The following is a 10,156-nucleotide window of genomic DNA, read 5'->3' on the forward strand; positions in this document are numbered from 1 at the left end:
CTGATGATGACATGTGCTTCTGTTTATGTACGTCTGACGTCTGTAAAACAGTGGCAACATATACATTTTCTTTGATTATTGATTAAATCAAACTTTATTAATTGAAAATTAATACATTTTTTTTTTCTACTTTGGGTCCATGATAATGCGAGTATGAAGTTACCTTAAACAAATTTAACTAAAGATCTAAAAATTTAAGCTTAATTGGAATAACGAAACTTAATCTCGGACGCCCTCTGTCAGGTTACTGCTGTGCATGAGTTGTAACCCTCCATGGATCGGGTTCCATGTCTGCTCAGCCAACGAACCAAGCTACAATAGAATATCAGGGGGGATTTAATGTAAGACTAAATCTGAATGCATGAACATCTGATATAAATCTTGGACTATTCTCCTACCATTACTCTATACTTTTAACTATATATCTCTGAACAGAAGTCTCGAATGGTGATTAAAACGTTTTACACGAGTAATGAAAATGTGCTAAGAATAAGAACTTATAGGTAGTTATTTGATTTTTATTTTGTGGTCTAATCATATAGTACACGTGTTCCACATAGTGATACTGTTACAAGTACATAGCCTAGAATACCTAAATTGTTTAACATGAGGACATCATTGATAAAACTTATACTTGTATAATAGTAAATACAAAATTAGTAATAATTGATGCGGCTAGTCTTCATTCGCAGAATAATCAGCCAAATACACACATTTCACAGTTGTCCGATCGGTCTATATAGCCTCGACTAAAATTAACTTCAATAGATCAAATCGCTATACACAATGCACGTGTGTTGGCCCGACTAAGCTTCTTTTCCATGACGGTGCGCGGGAAAATTTGTGTTCTCAGCAGTTTCTGTAAAGTCATCTGGTAAAATCTAAAATGCTTTGATATATTATTTTAAAATTAAACATTTCTTATAACCTTTATTTATATGGAAGATAATAGATATGGCGCTAGCACTCTAATCTTTTTTAAAAGATAATTTTGTAAACAACTACAAGACAACGTGAAAGCGTGTGCGGACTTTGAGCAAAGGGGAGTTAAATTTTATGTTTGTTTTTTTTGTTTTTTTTTTAATATATTATTCATTTATTTCCCAGATTCTACTCTATAACAATTTTAAAATAACTAACTAATATAATAGGGCAGCTGCCAGGGATGGGGCCCTGACTAAGCTCCCTCAATATATAACAAAGTTTTTACTAAAGTACCACGCAGGGTACATATTAACTAATTTAGATGTACATTCATTGAATACATGAATTTCATTGCATGTCAGAGTAATATTGTCATAGTTGACATTTAGATATATAGGTTATACAGTATTCATATTGTATGATGATCAATGTAACAATGCCATAATGTTAAATATAATAAAGCTAGGGATTTTCTTAAAACATAATACCACTCATGCTGCCTCAGGGTCCACACACACACAAACTAGAGTCCAGAGATGACCCTAGGGCAGCCTAGCCGGGAGACCATTTTCTCTCAGTAGAGGTGGATTTATATCATACGTAAAACTACATTTACATAATTAAATACATGTTGTACGTGAACATATCGATTACAAATAAATACAGACATATGAATAGTAAGAAATATATGTATATTAATTAAAAGTATGTTACAATACTGATAATGTCTCACACATTGATTTAATTTTATTAAAGTTTATCCGAAATTCCTAATATAATGTCTATATAATTCGAGTTATGAGTGTTACATTTCTTAAGTACTTTATGATATGTTAGCAATTCATATTTTATATGTTGTTTAACTCTTTCTTGTGTTTCATTTTTGCTCTTGAGTCTACATAACATTTTGAATTTGTATATACGATAAGCAATGAAAGAAATTAAAATATTAAGAACTGATATTTTGTCATTTGTTTCCTGATAGAAGCCAATAACAATATGTTTCCAGCTAATTTCAAATTTTAATGAGGAACTTATCAAATTCCAAATATCTTTGACATTTGAACAATCAAATATTAAATGTTTACAATTTTCTGTTTCATTTGGACATGAGTTGCATTTACTGCTTATATCTTGGCAGCATTTACTTAAGAATAAATTATTGCTGAGCAAGTTGTTCAGAAGTTTATAGTTGAACTCTGCAACCTTTTTATCAAAAATATTTGCAATTTTATGTCTATATATTTTTACCCATGATGATTTACACTGAATATGAAATTCTCTTTCATAGAATGACTGATAAATAGGTGTACGTGATTTTTTACTGCATAAAATTTTGTAAAAAAATTTTGAAATACCTTTGCTTAAGTTTAATAGTTTGTTACCGTACTGAAAGCGAGGGATTATTGAAGAGTTTGTGATAAATGGAACAATTGAAAGATCATATTTGTTTATAAATTCTCTAAAGACTGAATATAAAATCTTATATTGGCAAATCCAATTACTTTTGTATTTTAAATTATCAAGAAACCATTTAACAGGTTTTAGACCACTTGAGTCACATATATCTTTGACATAGAGCAGATTACTTTTAATCCAATCAGGGAAATATAGTGTCTTACCTTTATATGTGAATAATTTATTATTCCATATTGGTTGTTGTAAGAATTCTGTAGCTGATAAATGCATTTGTCTCTGTTTACATTTATTGTAACATATAAAAATTTGTTGATAGAAAATTGGAAAGTTTTTGATTAAGCCATAATTTTTCAAATCTGTTTCATTGGTAATTAGAATATATTTAAAGTAAATATTATTTTTCAGACATAAGGATTCTACATATGACTTTAATTTTCCCTTTGAATTTAGTAATTTTTCAACCCAAGATGCTTTTATTGACATTAATTTTGACTCAACGTCTATCACACCAATACCTCCTTCATTAATGCTACGTATTAAAGTATTTCGTTTTATACGATCTGTTTTATTCCATAGGAACTTAAATATAAGTCTATTTATTGTTTTTATTTCTTCATTGCATGGTAAAGAGAGAACAGAGATTCTATATAAAATCTTAGATAGAGCTAACGTGTTGATCACGCAAGTTTTTCCAAAAAGAGTGAGGTTTCTTGTTTTCCAAGCCTCAAAAAGTTTTTCCATGTCTTTTATACAATTCAAAATATTATTTTTATAACAAAGTGTTTTATCATGACCGATGTAGATTCCTAAAGTTTTTACACAAGAGGAATTTATATTTATTCCACAAATATTATCCGTATAATTATGTTTTAGGTTTCCCATTAAGATACTTTCCGATTTGGATGTGTTAAGAATCATTCCCGAAACGGAACTAAATTTATTTATGATATCTAGAGCATTATTCATTGAGACTTCATCTTTTAAAGGGAGTGTACAGTCATCTGCATGTTGGACAATTCTAATTTCATTATCTTTGTCATTATCAACCATGTTAATACCATTGATGCTATTGCTTTTTCTAATCTGAATTGCAAGAATTTCAGTAACAAACAAAAATATTATAGCAGAAATGGGACACCCCTGACGGATGCCCCGGGACATTTTACAGGTTTTTGATATCCACCCATTATTTTTCATTCTGAATAAAGGCTCTGTATATAAAATGTTCAGCCACTTTAAGAAATTAATACCGAAATTAAAGGATTTAAGTGCTTTAAACATAAAATTCCATTCCACTGAATCAAAAGCTTTTTGAAAATCAAGAAATAATAATATTCCGTCCTCATTACAATTTTCACAATATTCAAAGATATCAGCTATTATTCTTGCGTTTAATCCTATAAATCTACCTTTAATATATGCAGACTGGTCATTTGATATTAAATTATTAATTACTTTTTGTAATCGTCTTGCAAAAGTAAATGCGATGATTTTGTAGTCAGTGTTAGTCAAACTAATTGGTCTGTAATTTTCTAGCAAATTTTTATCTCCTTTTTTGTATATAATGGATAAAACTGACAATCTCTGAGAAAGTGGTAATTTATTATCATCAAAAGATTTTTGAATGGTAGAAAAGAAATGTTTTTTAAGTTTAGGCCAAAACATTTTATAAAACTCACTTGGTAGTCCATCAAGACCAGGGCTTTTATTATTTTTCATTGCAGAAAGTGCATCTGAAAACTCTTGTAATGTTGGGAATAGTTCAAGTATTTGTCTATCATTTTCATTCAGGATATTTTCAACACTTACATTGGAAAAATATTCTTCTATCTTATTTTCTTCAATATCGTAAGATTTATAAAGATTTTCATAAAAAACACTCATTTTGCGTAATATTTCATCGTTATCAGTAGTTAAAGTATCATCTTCATTTCTTAGCTGTTTAATAGTATTGCATGTTTGCCTTTGATTCTCCAATCTTAAAAAGTATGAAGTATTTTTTTCACCCTTTTCTACCCAATTTGCCCTTGATCTTATTTGCGCTCCCTTTGATTTCTCATTTATGAGGTTTGATAAAGATTCCTCTAAGAAACGTTTTCTGTTCATATCAATTTCACTAGAGTGTAATATTTCAATTTCATTTAGTTCATTTTCAGCTTCTTTAATTTTTAGATTATATGATTTTCTGATTCGTTTAGAAAAGTTTATACAAAATGTTTTAATTGAGGTTTTTAATTTTTCCCAATGTGTATGTGAGTCATCATCACTATCTTGAAAGTTTTCCAAAAATGAGTTCATCGAATTTATAAATTCTTTATTTTCAAGTAGAGATGTATTAAATTTCCAATACCCTGGCCCACGTATGTTACCTGATATATCTAATGTAAGTTTTAAACACATGTGATCAGACATTCTAATACCATTTGAGTGAGAGCCTGGAACTCTCCTCACAGTTACATTATTTGGTATAAAACATAGGTTAGAAGATATGAAAATGTAGTCGATTCTAGAGGTTGGTATATTGTCACCATTGCACCATGTAAAACCTTCTTTATTATACAGTGATCTCCATACATCACTTAATTCAAAACTATTAATAAACTGTTTGAGTGTATATAAACTCTTATCTGCACTATTTTCATTGTCTAACTCACAATTAAAATCCCCTCCTATGACAAAATTTTCTTTGTTAATTGTATATTGATAACACCATGTTGAAATTCTTTTTAAAAAAGCATTTCTTTCTTTTATCTGATTTGGTGCATAAATATTAACAAAAGTGAAAACATTTTCTTCAAATTTTAGATTAACAAGAAGTCTCCTACCATCATTCGATCTATGTACATTTAAAATTTCAACAGGTAATTGTTTTCTAAATAGTATTGATACTCCTCTGCTATATTGAGAATCTGAAAAACTATGAATACTTTTTCCATGCCATCTTGAGTTGTAAATATGTTCATTTTTTTCTATGAAATGTGTCTCTTGAATAAAGATTATATCAGCGTTTATATCATTTAACCATGTAAATAGTTTAACCCTTTTTTCATAAGTGTTTAAACCTCTGCAGTTAATTGAACGAATTGACAAATTTTTCATTTCTAGTATGTCAGATACAAAGAGAGATAACTCTTACATCCAGTTACGATTTTTTACCACGCTGAGAAGCCGGGGCACTTGGTGTTTGGGTGCTTAGATTACGGCCGATCTTTCTGTTCTTGATTAGGTCCATGAATATTTTGCCGAGAGTGTTTTTCCCTGGCCATTTCCTCTGTGTGGTGTGTAGAGTGCCTGCTTTGTCCAAGCCTGACCCCCAATAGTCATCATACACGGCTTCGACGATGGTGCTCTGCTTTCCGATTTTTAATAGTTGTTCTTTAAGTTCACTGCATTGATTGATTTTTTTTTCAATGATTTCACGCATCACCACATCTTTTGTGTCTTCCCACTGGTCTGTCGTGGTCACTTGTTTTCCGATCCGTTTTGCCACAAGTGGGGTGGCAGCTTCTCTAATGCTCGTAGCTCGCAGCATGTCTCCAGACCTTATAGCCTTCGCATATTGAAATGCGTGTTCGGAAGTAGGGTGATTGAATCCAAAAATATCTATCTCACACTCATAAAAATTAGATAGAGGGTCATCTTTTCCGCCAAAAGTAATCACATCCTTCTGTCGGTTTTCATGATGTCTACAATCCTCGGACCCCGGCTTGTGTCCAGATTCATGACAAACTTTACAGCAGGATTCGTATTCGCATTGATGCCTCATATGGTCGTCTCCCCAGCAGTTGGTACAACGCAAATTTCTCTCTCGTTTTGGTTGGCCATGATGAAATATAGAGCACTTTAATCCAGCACAAAAACTTGATTTTGGTAGGAATTTGCCATCAGGGAAGGGTCGCATGTATGCGAAGCGGTTTCCGTTGAGTATGTCCGTCATTTTCCTAGTGGACGGATTTCGTATTTTCTCATACTTGATTTCTGACGTGAGCTTAGCGCCTAGTTTGGTTAACATGTCAGTAACACATTTGTCATCAACAGATAAAGGGACTCATCTGATTGTCACTCGGAGTATATCCTCGTCGGGCTTCTCGGTACCCGCAGAAAACGGATTATTTTCAAACACATTGATCGTTCTCTGTTGAAGTTCAAATCCCTCTGCCACTAACACCTGTCTGCTTTCTCTAGAATTTAGATATATGCGCCAAAGGTCGCGATCAAGTTGGATGCATTTTATATCATTCACTTTCTTCTGAACTGCCGTAAGCAAGTCAAAGTCTGTTATTCTTGAAGTTTTGTTGCTTTGAAAGTCACTGTTACGCAGATAAACCGGTTTTATCATTTGTTGATTTGTCATTGTGGATATGTTAGAATTTCCTGAGCAGTTTTCACCAGTTTTCACCGAAGGTATCGGCACAAAGAAAATGCACAAAAAAACTCCAAATTAAAATAAGGAGAAATCCAAATGTCATCAGAAATTATTAAATTGCACAATATATATACACTATGAACATTTGCGACCAAAAACTGGCATTAAATCCAGGAAAAAATTGTCAAAAAGACGGAGCGTCACAAAAAGCGTGTTGCCTTTTCGCTCGTCACGTGATTATGAATGTTAAATTTTATGTTTAACATGAAATCACCATTCAGTACGACTATATACCGTAACTATCATGCCGTTTGTACTAATATTTTTCTCGCGTGTTTGCGCACAACCACCATAAAAGTCACTCCTTTATAAATATGCACTAGACAATCATCATTTTCTCCTTACATTCAGTAGCCCAGTACTCCTATAATACCGGTATATAATGTGTCAAATCTGTCAATTCGTATTATTTTTCATAAATCATTATACTGACAAAACTTTGGTCTAGTTTTTAACATCAAACAAAATACTGTTTAATACGACAGATGTACCTTTAAAGCAAGTTATGTTATTGAAAAAAAAAAACGATGTCGATCTGCCATTCAAATTAATGCGTTACAAACAAAAATCAAAGTATCATTATCATATTACAAATTTAAATAAAGACACACAACGTTTATAATGCGAAACAAAAAGTTACTTGACTTATTCCTCTTAGCTCCTGAGGGGGCATAGGGCCTCCACAATAGTTTTCCATCTGTCTCGGTCATGTGCAGATTGTTTGGTTTCTCCCCATGACATCTGGATCCACCTGAGCTCTGTGTTTAAAGTCCTTCGCCATGTTGTTGCTGGAACCCCCCCCCCCGTTTCTCTTTCCCTGTGGATTCCATTCTAATGCATGTCTTGTGATGTTATTCTGTGGTCGTCTGAGGATATGACCAATCCAACGCCATTTTCTTCTTTTGATGGTATCTATTATTGGAGTTTGGCTTGTTCTTCTCCATAATTCCTGGTTTGATATTTTCTCACGCCATCTAATTTTCAATATCTGTCTGAAGCACTTGGAGGTCATGCTCTGTTGTTCTTTTTATTTTTTATTTTTTTATTATTTTTTTTTTAGTTTGTTTCCATGTCTCAGATCCGTAAAGAAGAACAGATTTTACATTGGTTTCGAATATTCTGATTTTCGTTTTTGAGGCTGATGTTATTGCTCTTCCAGATTGGTCTCAAGGTAACAAAGGCATGTCTTGCCTTCCCAAATCACCAGAGGGGGCACGTTACTTAAAAGTACACTACAATATGAACTAAACCGGGATAAATTTCCAGGCCACTACATACGGGTCTTCCGGATATCACATCAAATAAAGAACCATCACTGCTACTGCCTTAAACGCTGTAAAGGCGCTTCCCCTTCACCAGCTTTGATATTTCACATGAGTATTCCATGTGACAAGACCTTTCCGTGGGTACCAACATTTATGACCCCGTGACCTTGACCTTGGAGCTTGACCTACTTTTTGAAAACTTTAACCTTGCAAATAACTTTTGAACAGTAAGTGATAGAGCTTTGATGTTTCACATGAGTATTCCTTGTGACAAGACCTTTATGTGGGTACCAACATTTTTGACACGGTGACCTTGATCTTGGAATTTGACCTACGTTTTGAAAACTTTGACCTTGCTAATAACTTTTGAACAGTAAGAGATAGAGCTTTGATATTTCACATGATTATTCCTTGTGACAAGACCTTTCCATTGGTATTGAACCTTTTGACCTTGACATTTGACCTACATTTAATTTTTTTTTTACATTGGTCATAACTTCTAAATGGTATATATTAGAGCTTTCATATTGTACATGAGCATTTCCTTTGACAAGATCTTTCTACTGGTACCAAGATAATTGCCCTTAATTGTGACTTTGGCCATCTTCGGAATTGGCCATTATCGGGGGCATTTGCGTTTCACAAACACATCTTGGTTTTTTTTTTTATTATACTATTACTTGTGTGGATATTTACTTCAATATTCTGTCGTTTTATAGTTCCAAGATGCTACCACGACCACTTGTGCTTACTTGTCTATTCATCCTATCGTCAGTATTCTTACATGAATGTAAGTACATGTTCTTTTGAGGGGGAGACGAGGCAATCTGAAGTTTTTAAACTATGTGAACGAACATCTACTTTGGTCATAAATTATATTTTTCGTAAATTCATCGCTAAATTTGTTTGTTCCCCTCTTCAATTATTATTTGTGTATAGTTGTAGAAAGTTCCTCGACCACGACCGATAGTTCTCTCACGACTTCAGACGATGATTTAACGACCGAAACTACCACGATAGCAAGTACCACAGCTGCTAATTCGGACGCCACCAGTACCACGGCTGCTAATTCGGACGCCACCACGGACGACTCAACAGTCGGGGATACAACCACCATGGACTCAACTTCTTCAAATGACGTCACCTCAACACAGGGGAATACATTAGTTACCGAGGATACGGGAAATTCAAATGGTATGAATTTGAAGCCTTATGACCTTACATCGACTGAGTATGTCTTCATGAATTCACATATCTGATTATCTTAACTCAAAAAATATGTTTCTGCTCCGTTTTATTTTCATGAGCACCACTTGCAATTTTCATGGCAGTATTCATTTCTCTGCAAAATTAACGTATACTCTCGAATAAATGATATGCATATACCAAAAAATCGTGTCTATTTCATTATAGAATTTAGAATTGATATCTACTATTTTTCTTTTCAGATAATGGCGGGCACACGTATCATGCGAATATTTTCCTTTTAAGTTTGATACTTTTGATCAGTAGGCTTTTGATGGAATTCCAATGACGTTATCATTAGTTGTTGAAATGCAGAAAATAAATATGACCGTTACTCCGGTAATGAGAATTCATCTGCAGGATCTTATCAATGTAAATCTTGTTTCATTAATTGTAATTTAAACAAAAATCTATATTTATTTACTGTTTCTCTTTTGACCTGACATGTACAAGTTTATTTGTGTTATGTATTTATCTTTTTACGTGATGTTGCTTCAGAGAAAGAAACCTGTCTGAATAAAATCAATGATTTATTTTCGAACACGGAAAGCCAGACGTTTGACAATTCTTATCACAATACATTTTTATTCGCCTGTCTTTTGACAGGCCGTAGTATGGAATAGGCTTGCTCGTCCGTCTTTAAGGAGGACGGAATTGGTCATATATTTTAGATATAAAACTACACAATTTGATAAGTACATTAGGGTCTGAAGTTGACATTAACTCTGAAAATTTGAAAAAGTTAGGTTTGTGACAATATTTTCTGCACAGATACTTTCTTCTATAACATTAAAAAAAACTTACATTCAAGGATAAAATGGTATTCGTCAGCTATCTGACCCGTATTACAGATATGGCAAGTTCTTTCGTCTTTAGG

General features: G+C 33.0%; 1 long non-coding RNA gene across 2 annotated transcripts in view; it reads left to right on the forward strand.

The window, feature by feature from the left end:
* The window catches only part of LOC125664766 (uncharacterized), a 10,908-nt gene extending 1,080 nt beyond the window's left edge, over positions 1-9,828 (forward strand). The window contains exons 2-5 of one of the 2 annotated variants that reach the window (XR_008796190.1): positions 5,149-5,204; positions 8,754-8,824; positions 8,974-9,228; positions 9,483-9,828. This is a non-coding gene — a long non-coding RNA (uncharacterized LOC125664766). The remainder of the gene's footprint in view (positions 1-5,148; positions 5,205-8,753; positions 8,825-8,973; positions 9,229-9,482) is intronic. The other variant, XR_007366069.2, reaches the window with a different exon arrangement.
* Positions 9,829-10,156: the final 328 nt, after the last annotated feature.

Source organism: Ostrea edulis, chromosome 1 (genome assembly GCF_947568905.1).
Source record: "Ostrea edulis chromosome 1, xbOstEdul1.1, whole genome shotgun sequence".
In the NCBI taxonomy this organism is placed as follows: Eukaryota; Metazoa; Mollusca; class Bivalvia; order Ostreida; family Ostreidae; genus Ostrea; species Ostrea edulis.